The 13,950-nt window shown below is 38.6% G+C and overlaps 1 protein-coding gene across 1 annotated transcript in view; it reads right to left on the bottom strand.

Annotated features, from left to right (window-relative positions):
* The window catches only part of SFTPD (surfactant protein D), a 49,128-nt gene extending 35,575 nt beyond the window's left edge, over positions 1-13,553 (bottom strand). Inside the window, exons 1-2 of the mRNA XM_032116930.1 lie at positions 13,465-13,553; positions 9,609-9,841 (exon numbers count right to left, since the gene is read on the bottom strand). The gene's annotated coding sequence lies outside the window, so the exon portion shown is untranslated. The remainder of the gene's footprint in view (positions 1-9,608; positions 9,842-13,464) is intronic.
* Positions 13,554-13,950: the final 397 nt, after the last annotated feature.

Genomic DNA, 13,950 nt, shown 5'->3' with positions numbered 1-13,950 from the left:
ACTGAAGTGCTCAGCACTGGGTGCAGCAGCACTGCTCAGTCTGGCCTGCACGGGGTTAATGACCTAATTACTGTAAGAGCTGATGGCTCTCTTTAGCTGCTCATGCTCCATAAGGTAACTATATTAAATCAAAGGGGGTTGATCATCACTTCTTATTTTGAATGCCTGCTTTTTAATACATAAAATGAATGCTCCTGGGCAGCTCTTAAATAAACCCCTTAAGAAAGAGGCCATTAAAACAAACTTTAATTGTAAAAATTGACTAAAATGCAGGAACCCACAGTGGTAAACTAAGGCTCCAGCACATGACACTGAGAGCCTTGGCCTGAAAGTACTCCCAGGTGCTTTTCCCCTTGCTCAGAGCTAAGGGTCTGTGAAGTCCCCTGAAAATAGGAGAACTTCAGAGATGGGGCAGATGTCCAACATGCTTGGAAGCCTTTATTCATTGAGTGATGAGCTTCTGATGAGGGCTTTAACTGATAATTTTGGGGGTGTTTCTGCTAAGCCATTAAAGCTCCAGTGAAAGCAAAATTCAGCCCTTATAATCCTGTCTCGATAGCCCTTTTTGCTGTTTTACTTGTTAGCTATAGGTAATGCCCAGTTGCATCTGAGCTCACAGTTGCTCTGGATTCAGCAAGTTTGTTCAAACAGAACTGCACTAAAATCCAATTTCAAAGCTTCTGATTTTGTAATTAGCAGCCAAAAACCATACAGACTGGATCTCTCAAATACAAATCCATTTTCCTGACTGTGAAAAGAGGTAGACATGCACAGGTAAGCTGTTTTGTGTGAATGACTCCAATGTATGTCAAGAAAAGAATTTTAAACTCTCAATAATAAGATGGTGAACATTAACATATCCTCTGTAAATCAGGAGACCAGAAATATGGGTTATTTCAGATACACTTAATGGGTGCCACCTATTACGTCAAATTTAACATTATTACACTAGATACATCATCAGAATTTTATCTATATAAATACAGATTCTGAATTTAAGAAAAACCAAACCTTTTTTTGAATGCAGCTCCATTGAAAAAAGACAAAACGAAAATCAGAGGCAGAGAGTGCAGTCAGTTATTTACTCCATGATTTTTGTTGCTTTGCAGAAGTGTCAAGCAGAAATAATTTTGGAGTTCAACCTCCCATTAGCCACTAAGCAGTTAGTAGAATGATCTCAAATTCCTCCCACATGCCACTTTATTCTAGGTACATTTAACTAATTATTCTAAACAAATAATCTAATTTTTTTTTCATGGTAAATAAACACATTGTCCAAAGCAAAAACAGCAGCTGATAACTAATTAACTGATATGCCTAATTCATGGTGTAACAGAGACCAAATGTATGTCATAATCAGGCTTCCAGAGTATTAGATAATACCAGCAACAACGCTTCTGAAAGTTCTGCCCACAGACATTCTACATTTGGGGGGAATCAAAAGTATAATGAAAGCAAGGAAAATATTTCTATGGAATAGAGGAACTCTGGCTCATGCCTCTGTCAGAGTCAATTTGAGTGATGCTGTACTTAGCACTAAATACAAAATCTGAAATGCAAACAGAAAAGATTTTTCTTCTGCAATATATTCTCCTCAAGTTCATGGTCTTCAGATCCCTTCTGGAATTCCCAGCATTTTTTACCCACTCTCCGTTGTCATTTTATCATCTTTGTATAAAGCAAATATTTAATTATGGGCTTCTGTGGAAGACATTCAACAGAGATATCACTACCTACAGCAGAGTAGTGAAGGAACTGATGATGCTTCTTTTCAGTTTCATACACGATTTTTCCCTGATCAAAATATCAGGTTTTATGATTTCACTAATTGATAGCCCAGTACTCAGAAACATCAGAGCTGAATAATCAAAATATTATTAGGGCTTTATAAGGCTGTCTACGACAACTACTCATTAGAGGATTTCAGGTGTGTCTTCTGACTATTTCCACATATGTCTAAATTGCAATGATTTAGTCCTTGAGCCCTGATTAATAAAAGCAGGGTGTGCCAAGTTACTAACTCAGTTTCAGTAACTATGAGGCCTAACATAAAGGTTTTGAAAAATGACAGAGAAGCTGATTTTTCTTAACCCAGTTTAAAAGGAATAAAAATCTTGGCAGTATATGAAGCCAGAACTACTCAGGCACCTAAAAATCAGGTCTTCTCCTACATGTTTATCAGAGTAGAATATTGACCCCAAGTCATTCCTGTGGCCTCAGGGGAGATAGTGCTTTACAGGTTGCCTTCATATATCTGGTTACAGAGATTCTAAACACAATAGTTTCTACCTTCTAAAATCTGACAGAAATGACAAGCCTGAATTTATTTTTAACACGTTTGTTAGAACTAGGTGTAGATTAGATCTTAACCTCCTATTTTTTCCTTATATTACTCTCATATCTGATTTAGGTTTAAAATCATCTTCTCATCAGGGATAGTATTTTCAGGGAAACCTGGAGAGTTTCTAGTTCTGCTTTAACCTGTTCGAAGACCTTGCAAGAGTAGGCTAACAGTCTAATAAAAGTGGCTCTAGATTTACGACCTCTGTTATGCCATGTGTGAAGTCACTGACATTAAAGAAACACTGAGGAGACTCTAGTTTAAAGAAACGTACTTTGGCCTCTAAGCAGCTACAACACCACCATGATGACATGGTTGAAGTCTAGTGCTTACTTGAGTTTTTTAGCAGGTTACAAGACATTAAAACTCAGGCAGCCAGCTTTACATTAGCCAGAAACAGTTCTCAAATAAAAATCTACTAATAATTTCCTGACACCAAGAAGAGTGTTTATGATGATGAAATCAGAATATGCCAGCAATGTATTTTACTATTTATGTATTCTTGAGCAAAATATTTAAACAGGTTTATAGCACTACATAATTTAAATAGCAATCCTTGGGATCAACTTAAGAAGTTAGAGCCATGAATAAATATAAAATAAATAATTGCATATTCAAATATATCATTTCTCCTTTAAAGCGACCCATCCCACGTCTTCATTAATACACAAACACTGGGCTGGCTGAAAGTCTGAGCAGGATTAGGGCTGGCAGTTATCCTTTAGGGACTGCATGAGGACAGGAGGATGTGAAACTGGTGGCAGCAGTATCATTCAGCTGCTGCTTGCAACCAGGGTGTCCTGATGCAACATAAGGCACATACATGTTTCAAAACGCCTAAGGGGAAGCTGAACATCTACACCAGGAATTATTTGCACACATACAAACAGAATTTCCAGCACTCATACGGCTTTTATTCCTTTGGTCTTTCAGACAGGTCCTGTTAAATTCTAAATGTTTGAACACTTCCTCAGATTTGAACTTTGTTGTTTCATGTCTGTACAAAGAGCCACTTTGTTGAATTTGCCCCCTAAATAATTTATAATATGTAGGGCACATTTTAAACACTGGAACATCCTACTCCTGTCCTGTCATTTCCATGGTACAGAGCTATTTGTACAACCACAATCTTTAGGTAGGCAGTTATTTTTAAGAAAATGAATTGCTGTGTTTGTAGCCTCATGCACATGCTTTAAAACCAAGATTTCTGCAATATTTATGCTTGGCAGTCACAAATGCATACTTATCCCATAAATAATTTTGTACCAGCTCTAACAGTCATTTATGCCTCAAGTTTTCTGTTTTAATAGCACAAATATGGGAAAGGAGAAGAATTAAAAACCAGTGCTAGTGTTCAAAACAAGGTATGAGCACATACTGCAATGGCTGCATAAAAAGAGCTCCATGGCTCATATCTAAAATGCAAATGTTTTAAGAAACAAGACTTGGGCAAGTTATGTACTGCTTCATCTTTAAAAAACTTAATTGAGAGATAAAAGACAAGTAATTTTCAAATTTTGTATTGAAAGATCCTCAAAATAACCCCTTGCCTTAGAATCAGGCTCTTCATTGATACACAGGCATGTGTACACGTACACTATGGGTGAATTAACAGGAGCTTCGGTGTCTTAGCTGTGCCAGGTTACAGTAGGCAGGAATGGTACCTGCTATACTTGAAGTTATGACCACAAAAGAGACCAAAAATAATGGAAAGTTTAGTGTTGACCCAGGAAAGAAGGAAAAAGCACCCTGCATTGATTGCTGCTTCATGTGCGGCAGGTTGTTCTGTATGTCATCTGGCTTTTCAGCAATGAAGAACAATTATTTACAAAGGTCACAGATTCTCCTAAAAATTGTCCTCAGTACAATGTACTTCAATTGGTGTGGGTTTGCTACTCTCATTTAAATTAGCTCTTTTGTTAATACCCTTTCTGAATAAAACATGGACTACACTGGGATTGAAGAGGGCGATCCCCTGCCTGTCCCCCCTCCTTCCTTTCACACCCTGTTCTAAAGATGCACAAAGATTAAAAAAAGAAAAATTATGGATATATATGCATGTATATTAATACACATAAATGCATGTAGACAATAAGTAAGTTGCTAGAAGGCTTATGCTTTGACAAAATCTCATTACCCTAGGTTATCACAACGGCTGACCCTTAAGAACAGACTTTAACACTGTTCTTGTCAAATGTTTTCCACTGGAACTGTTTCTATACTTCTCAGCCTCTGACAGCCTTTAAGAAATCTTAAATATATAGCTTTCCATGTAACAAACCAGGCTACAACCTGACCTTACTAAGTGTAGTAATTAGGAAGTGGGAAAGCTGAGTTTACAGTAACAGGAATTTTTCAGAAGAAACCCAGGAGAACAAACTCTAGTACCAAGAGTAAATCTTGGCAGTCCAGCACCTTTCCCTAAACTCGAAGAGAAAGACCACCCAATTTCTATTTCCAGTTACCAACAGATATCAAATGGAGATTACAAGATTGTTGCTTTCTGTTCCATAGAAAGGACACTGCTTCTCAATTCTTTATTCTACCTTACAGCAGCGATTGACAAAAGCAAAAGATCACATAGGGCAACTAAAATAGTGCTTCTTCTTCCAGGCAGAGAATGAGAAAGAAAGAGAGAGAGATCTGTGCAGGACAGTTTATATGACTGAAATAGCTCAGCAATGTTGGCTCTCTGAGCTGTATTGAGGCCAAGACCTTTTGGGCAGGGCCCATATTCCTTGGGTCATTGACCAGCTTTACCTGCCACAGCTTATAAACTCTCTCTTGATCCCCTCCTCTCCAATCAAGGCCTCAGACTCAGTAGAACCCTTTCCGTCAAACTCTTTCCACTGTTTCTTTTCCCTCCCCTGCATTTGCCCAAAATTCCTCCTTACCCTATACAACTTGTGCAGAGTTGGTACATTACAGTACTTTTTTTCAACCATTTCTAAGTAATGCATGTGATATTGCTGACTTTAATCAAAAGTACATGTACTGCTCAGTTACTCAACAAGGTCATGCTTCCTGCAGGTATTTTGGTAGTCAGTGAAACATTTGTTGTGATTCAGTCCATTCTACCCTCAGGGTTTTACTCACAAGATAGACACTATTTCACTCAGTACTCCTATAGAACTCTATCAGATAAATCCTTTTATCTTAAAAAAAAAAAAGGACAGAATTAATATTTTGAGCTTAACACATCATTTCTTTTTCCCATGGCTGCAAATTAAGGAAAGTCCTAGCAAACCTAGATGGACCATTAACTATAAAAAGTCATCACCAGGGTTCCATTTCAAGCCAAAACTGAAAGATCAAGTGGATAAAGTAATCCCCCAGGTGAAACACTTCAATACAAATGAGGACAAGCAGGGTATTCTGCTGCTCAAACATCTGATGACTGTAACTTCCATCTGTGCCTTGCTGAATTCTGGCAGCAGGCTGGATTGTTTAGTCTATTATTGCTCAGCCAGCAGGATGACTTTGTTATGGCAGGAGATGTGGGACAGCTTCCTCAAATAAAGGCAGGTATCAGAGCAAATTGGGAACTGAAGAAACAGGACCTGAATGATCTTATGACTGGCTTGTCTATAGACAATGCATCAAATAGGGATTGGAGTAATTTTTGCTGTAGGATATTTAGATTTTGATTCAGCACATATCACTGCCTCTTCAATCAATGGTGGTTTCTTACCCTGATGTACTGGGAAAATGAAGCCTTTTCTGTTTAATAATGAGGAGAGGTGTTTCTATTGCCATACAAAAATAGTAGAGATGAATTAAACATTACGCCTTAAATGAAGTGTATTCCAGACAAAGCATAATATACGACATTCATGTTTACCTGAATCAGCAGCTGTAAATCCTTCTTTTGAAAATACTTGCTGGCACTTTGTCTCTTTAATTCAAATATGATTTTAGATGCAATTTAATGGTTGAAGATCGTACATGTATAAGCAAGCCAGAATTTCATTATTTAACTATGTCCTTTAATTATAGGATTAATCTTCAAAGCATTGTGAAGTACATTTGCAAAGTCACAGAGAGAATAGAAGGCTTATAGAGGATAAAAACCTCACCACATAATAGGTAGCAATGGCATAAGTGAGTGGTGATAATGAAAAGACACACATATGCTACAGCTATATTTATACACCAAGATTATAAGGCATATGAATGAAGGAACCTTTATTCTTTTGTCCCTTTGCACAGGCAAAGCTGTGGCAGCTGTCTGTACAAGGCTACTCGAACGTTTCGCAGTCAGCTCTCTCCTAAAACTGCATGCTATGCATCAGCTGGGGTCATCCTCAGCAGGGGAGCCATGAGGTATTACAAACCTTCTCAAGTACAGTTCTTCTTTTCAATAGAATCAGAAGGCAGGAACTGCCTTATTGTGGTGGACACCACAATTATTTGAGACTATTAAGTTAAAATCTCATCATTTTCTTTCATTTTTCAATGAGCTGCCCCAGATGACACTTGGTCATCCTGAGCCCTCTGACCCCTCCAGTGAAAGAAAGAACATATTACAAACTAATCTGTAAAACAGTTCAAAATTGTTTGGGCTTTGGTACAAAACTATGCAATGCTGGAATATTTGTTACAATATCTGTTGCCATTTTGCATAAAAAAATAATATGGTTAAACCCACTGATTTTGTTCTTGACTGACTAAGAAAAGAAACAATCACTACTGGACTCCCTAAATTTTGTGTCATGAATAAATGATCTACCTTGGAAGGAAACAAGACAGTTATCTCTTTATTAGAAAGATATCAGATCTCTTCCTTTGTCTGTCATACTGCAGGTGTTTGACCTCAGCATCTGTGACTACATTATGTAGGATTTGTTTTTCTGGTATTTTTTCTTCATAAAAAAGCATAACAATCAATCTCTTGACATGAAACCAAATATAGTGATATTAGGAATGCTGAGCCCAAGTTATTTGAAGATATTAGTTAATTAGCCTCTGATAGAATTAATCTCTGTGCAAATAATTAGCATAAAATATATGCAATACTTATCTAAAATAAGTAGCTCATTGGCCATATATCTAGCTACGTACATCATGCAGGATATACTTCAACACACTAATATTTCCTTTATGTATACAAATCAATTCATTATTTTCCCTCTTAGGCACTAAAAAAATGGTGACTTATGGCCAGAAGCTCATGGTATTATTTTAAAAATTTTAACAATTTTCTAAACACAAAACAAAAATACTCCTTTGATTAATTTTCTATAAACTCCCATACTGCTCTGAAGTTCAACTGTCATAGTTACATGCTTCATGAAACAGTAGAAATCTTAGGGGAACATATCAGTGTAGGAGGGTGAATGGATCCAAATAATTTGGTCAAACATCAGGGGGAATTCAGAAAGGCAGCCAGGGCAGGCAAGAGAGCACATTTTGTGTTTAAAGCAATGCTGCCTGCTCACTTCATCTTAATACTAATGGAATATGGGATACCAACACCCTCACTCCTCCCTGAGCACAGCAGAAAGCTCCTGGCTGGAGTCCTGACTCTCTTCACAGCTCTGCTGCAGCCTCCAAATGCCCCGAGGAAGACCAGTGACCACCCAGCAGTAACAACTGCATGAGTGCTACAGAGAGAACCCAAAATGTGCCTGATGTATCCCTACATCAGTGCTCCAGCTGCTCGAATGTAAGGAGACACAAATGGATCAGAATGACGTTTGTTAAAAACCGACACAAACCAACCAACCTGCTGGATAGGGAAACCAATTACAGAAAACAATTCTTTTTATTCATTCAGTGAAACCCAAACCCAACAGATCTGCTATGACGCTATTGCTATGCAGAATTTTCTGGCTGAAAAATAATTATGCTCACTAAAATGCAGCCAGTGTCCATACTGAGATACATGCTGGAGACTGAACTGTTTGTGGAGACCTCTCATGTATTTCTCATACTCTGTGTCAAGTCCTACCAGGGGACCATGCAAGTTAGCAGAAGCCAAAAAGGCTAAAATACTCACCCTTCTCATTGCAATTCCCTTAATCATTTTTCAATACTCTGTGTTTGTTTTAACACAAAAATAACATGTTCAGTTTTTAACTGGTTCTTTGTTTTCTATGTTCTCCTCCCAGTCTTGGTTTGGAATGAGATAGCTGTTAGGAAGCTGTAGTCTCCACAATAAAAGCATGTAACTTTCCCTGGTTCTTGAGCATTTCTAAAGCCACAAATTTGTGAGGTTATCAGGAGTTTCTAGATGTGTCTTTTACCTGAAATTATGGAGCAGAAAATAAAGTTGATGAAAACATTAGCTATCTCTCATCACAAATACAGGCTTTAGCCCAATATTTCCCTCCCTTTTTTTTATTATCAGACAAAATAAAAACCTAAACACAAGTTTCTATGACTATGAGGACTCAGAAAAATACCTGTGTTAATTATATATTAAGTGGTAGTTTATAAAATTCTAAGCACAGTTCAAATAATACCAATCTAACAGAGAGCATTAGCTAGCCATAAAAGTAGTATGAAAAAAACTTTTACAGTTTAGTTTCCATTATTTTCAATATCAAAAACCAAAATTTGTAACTCAAACTATCTTTCTTAGATGCATCTAGATCACATGAGATTAAAGCAATTACAGTTTAAATTACTATAATGCAATTACCATAAATTGTTACATATCTCAAAAATAGAATTTGAATTGAACTTGAGATAGGTAGGGAAGGAAATTATACTGCTGCTAAATTTTAGGCATTATTCTAGCCATCTAGAGAACAAAGACGTAATCTATTACTTAGTGTATTGTATTTAATAAAAGCCATTAATTAAACCGAAAAACTCATAAGCTGAAAACTCATAAAACTGAAGGGAAGAATATCTGAATGCCATGGCATCCAAAATTGCACATACACATGTACTAACAAACTCTATCAAAGGACTGTGGATGACTTCACTCCTGAAAAAATATGCTTGCTTTGATCTGTTCTCTTAATCATTCTTGATTTTTCACCATGAACACTCTGTAAAGTTTCAAGCACAACCAAGGAATAAAAATATTCCAGTAAAAACAACGGAGTAGTAGTACAGTACGACATTCATCCAAAATCCCTTCATTTTCTTGCTTCTATAGACAATTACCAGAATTCTATGGAAAATATTTCTCCCTTCATTTGTGTTCAGTACAACATATGTGTTCAAGCATACATTCATGTGCTGTAGACAGAAAACCAGAGTGGTGAAAGTGAGAGAGGATCTGTTTTGGCTCAGGAGGAATCTCTCATCTGCTCACCTAGAATCACCTCCATCAACTTCATCAGAACTCCTGATCACCTCTAGAAGGAGACATTCACAGCCTGGCAGAGGTTTTGTGGCTTCTTCCTCATCTAATATAAGATTTTCCTATAAAACTTGTCTTTACAGTGCTTCTAACTAGTATGCAGAGATGATCATAGGCAGAAGAAATATCAAGATAGCTCTCTGTACTTTGGAGCCAAGGATATTTAGAGCACTAGCTTCAAGTCACTGTGGAAAGAAAAGGAGAAAATTAAATCCATAAAACAAATGTAAGTTATTATATTGATAGAAAAGTCATTTTGCAAGTAGTAACTAAGGTTCATGTTGAAACTGGATAAATAGTCAGATAAATATGGAAAACTTAAAATTTCTACATATGGAGTATCCTAAAGACCAGTTGCTGACAGTAATTTAAAACACCTAAATTTTTTTGTGTGTGTTTTTGTTTGACTTTCCCTTATATTCTGCTATTTCTTCATATACATTCTCTTGGGGTATTGCCCATATTTTTCTGTAACTTTCCCCCCTTTGCCTTCCCATAGGCTTTTGCAGGATGCCATGCTTTCCTGGGATGCTTTTAATGCCCGGCCTTTAATATAAAACAAAAAAGTTCTGTATCTGTCACTTTTCCCCCTTTCAATCAAATTATGTCATAGTTTCCCCTTGAGAACCAGAAGTACAGACAGGAATGCCTACTAAATTAACATGAATTTCTGATATGCTAGTTTATGAACTGTTTTTGGTTTGTTTTTCCCAAGAATATCTAGTTGCCCTTTGAATTTAAATACATATTTAAACAATGTACAAAGTAACATCTCCTTTATCAGATTAAAATTTTGACAACAAACTTCTCTACCACACTTCTCACAATGCTCTTGGATTCGCTGCAGTTTTTATGCTTCCACAATCCAACATGGTAATGGTCTGAAATCGCTTCTGTATGCCTGCTAAGGTGCTGGAGGAACAGATTAACACAGGTGTGAGCAAAACAGATCAATGCCATCAAAACACTCAGCAGACGAGTCTGCAGTGGTGGAAGATGAGGAGGAAAGGGAAGTACAGTTGATCTGGGCTGAAGCATCCCTTGAACGTGACCGGGCGGTAATTAAGCTCTTCAGAGTGTTTATTCAGCACGCAAGGGCGAATTCCTGCATTCGGGTCTGCAAAACACCGGCTTGATTTTCTCCGGGCCTCCTGCTGCTGCCATCAGGCAGGACCGGGGAAAAGCGGGCTGGGAGAGAAGCTGAAAACACCCGTGCTGGTCACTGCGGAGAAGGAGGCGGCCGGAGCCCGAGCGCTGGGCGTCCCCGGGGAGCGGCTCCCGCAGGGCAGCGGAGCAGGCGGGGCTGCGGCCGCGAGGGGGAGCGGCAGCCCCGCGGTTCCGCACCCGGCTCCTGCCGCCCATCGCCTCGGCCACCGCAGGCAGCTCCCGGAGCAGGAAACTGCGCCCCGATGGTTCCCGCAGGCTGTTCTTTGGGAGGCTAGGCGATGCCGCTGCCCTGCGGGAGCGATGCTGGAGCCGTTCCCGGCTGGAAGAGCCGCTGTGCCGAGCAGCGGGAGAAACCGGAGGGAGAAACCAGCGGTGCACACCAGTCTGGGCCAGCAGCAACGGGGTTGAGAAGGGATTAATTGTCTGTGTGCGACCTGCTTCCCTGCCATGAGTGGTTATATATATGTTATATATAATATCATTCCTGCTGGCAACTTAGACGCTGCCAGGTTTTAGTAACAGTCAGAAAAAATTGGGATTTCTCCCTCAGCTTACTAATACTTAGATTTCTTGGCTCCAAATTATGCAGTGCTTTCTAACCTCAACAATACAGATTAAACTCATGAAACACCCACACTGCCGTCCTGCCCTGACCGATGTTCCCTCAAACACAATTATGCTGCTGCTGCAAAGAAATTTATTGCAGATCCACTTGTGACAGTTCCGTGTCAGAGTTAAAGCACATTGCTGGGGACAGTACAAAGCTTGTCTTCATTAGTACACCTGTGTCCTGTGTCTGGAGCACAGAGCAGTCTCCAGCACCACTGTTTTGATGAAATGTACTGCTGGTACCTTTCAAATAGATTTTCACACAGAACATTGTGGTCTCTCTGAAGGACTGTTTTACGTCTGAGTCTCTAATCTGAACGTGGCACACATTCTGTCATCCCCACTTCATTTTGGGAACCGAATTTCACTAGGTTCCATTACAAGCCTTGTGCACTGTGAATTTTAAACTCAAGCAGTGCAGAGTCATGAAACTGTAAATGAAGATGACGCTGTTATAGCAGCAAAGTGCGGGGGTATCAAATGGCTCACACCCTTTCCTTCTCTTATGCTGTCTTTATGTCATATTTAGTTGTTAATTAATTAGACGATAAGAATTAAAATGTCTTTCCTCTCTTAGCAATACTTCTGCATGAATTTTAATCTTTATGCAGCACAGAGCTCCAAGCTGTGCCTGACATACAGCTGAACAAGGGTTATGCTGTTACATTTAAGTCCTAATCCCTGTTCTGCTTAAGCACAGACAGACGTATTTAATCTATTTAAATTTGTCTTAATTGCTTGAGTCCATAGAAAGCTGATTGTACTTTCTGCTTTAATTTGGGTGATTCCAAGAAATTAATATGCACTGAGCTGTTTCCCTAGATATTGCAAACTCGTGTTAGCAGTTACAGTGACTAAGCAGATACAAAGCACATTCCCTGGTGATGTAAAGACACCCCATGGTGTTTGACACTGCCTGGTTTTACCTTGATATCCAAAGACAGACGAGGCCCCCGTCATGCTCTTAAGTTGCAAGCAGTTGCAAGCAGCCATCTTCTACTCCTCTATGCCACTTGTTCCAGCTGATATCAATCCCTTCTCAAGTGTGGGATCGATGTCAAGTTGCCTGTACCTGATTTTCAGTCTGGACACCATGTGAGGAAAACTGGCTGCCCTTCCTTACACAGTTGCCCAGAATAAAGTAATGACATTGTCATGTGTCACCTGGACATTTCCCCCTACCCGTGCAACACTATGCTCAGCAAAAGAACTGCATTCTGTGCTAAAAATATATCTAATGAAAATAAATGAAAGAGAATGCAGAATTGCCTACAAGATATCCAGATGGGCAGCCTACTTATCATTCTTGTTCAATCCTCCATATGAAAGAATTTTTATTTATGTCCTCTTGTATTTCCTTTAAACCAGAACTTTAACAATTATTTTTTGGCCCTATTGCATATTACAAATAATTCCCAAGATAATTCTTTTTCCATCAAAGCATTAGTTTTTCACCGTGACTATACCCAGCTTAAAATTTAAACTCTAAAGTCATATATTGTTTCTCTTGCCTAATTAAGTGTGAAATATTTTAAATGGAACACTAATGGAATAACATCCTTAAGTGTTTTCCGTAAATCTTCTGGGATTCAAAGTCTTCATCACAAATACATAAAGGCTACTAAAAAACTCTCATATAGTAAGTGCTCAAAACAAGCCACTGTGAACTGAGGTATCACTTCTGCCATATTTGCAAAAAAATTTTCCTATATTTATGTGTTTTATTCAAGTAATATTGCTCCTGGAACTGTAGCCAGTTTTGGAAGTTGACACAAGTTAGAATGCTAAAGGCTACTGAACACATACAAAATTCTGAGTGCATAGCTCCGGTCCTCTCACCTCATGTAATCAATTTTTTTTTGTTCTCCACTGCCAGAGAACTGTCATGTTGAAACAAACAGATGAGAAGCTACTATTTTTTGATTTTGCTGGCTACTGCACTTGTTTACAGTATCTTGCAAGTCAGTACCAGTCTTTAGCTTGGAACGCAGAGAAGACCTCCCAGACTGATTATCATGAGGTAAAACCTTACCTGCCAATGCAGGACAATGACAGACTACTGGGAAAAGAAATAGAACACACGACTTCCCCTGTCATCCATGGTCACTAGAAAAAAAAAGAACAGATTTGAGTCTTTCTAAACAATTGATCATGTTTCCTGAACCTTTGTTTACATTATTTATATTGCCACAAGCATTTTCTGTTCCCTTTTGACTGTCTTCCTTGTTCATGGAATTTTGTTTTCAGGACACAAATGTAGAACTGAGGAAAGAGTGAAAATGTAAGTTCTGTATAAAGCCTGGGTTTGGTCCTATTTTCCTGGTCTGTCAAACTGTCTCTTCAGCTTTGTCAGGCATTCATGTGAATGATCCTGGTCTCAGTGCCATGAAATAAATCTTTAACAATGTAACTGAATGGAAATATCCTAGTATGTACAAAGGTGCAAATAAAGTCAGAATCTGACCTAGAGCTCATACTTTACCAGGTATTTGTATCTATCTCATTTCAGTTAGAGACT

This window comes from Corvus moneduloides, chromosome 8, assembly GCF_009650955.1.
Source record: "Corvus moneduloides isolate bCorMon1 chromosome 8, bCorMon1.pri, whole genome shotgun sequence".
In the NCBI taxonomy this organism is placed as follows: Eukaryota; Metazoa; Chordata; class Aves; order Passeriformes; family Corvidae; genus Corvus; species Corvus moneduloides.
Note: the sequence above shows the minus strand (reverse complement) of the source record. Positions and strands in the feature narration are given on the sequence as shown.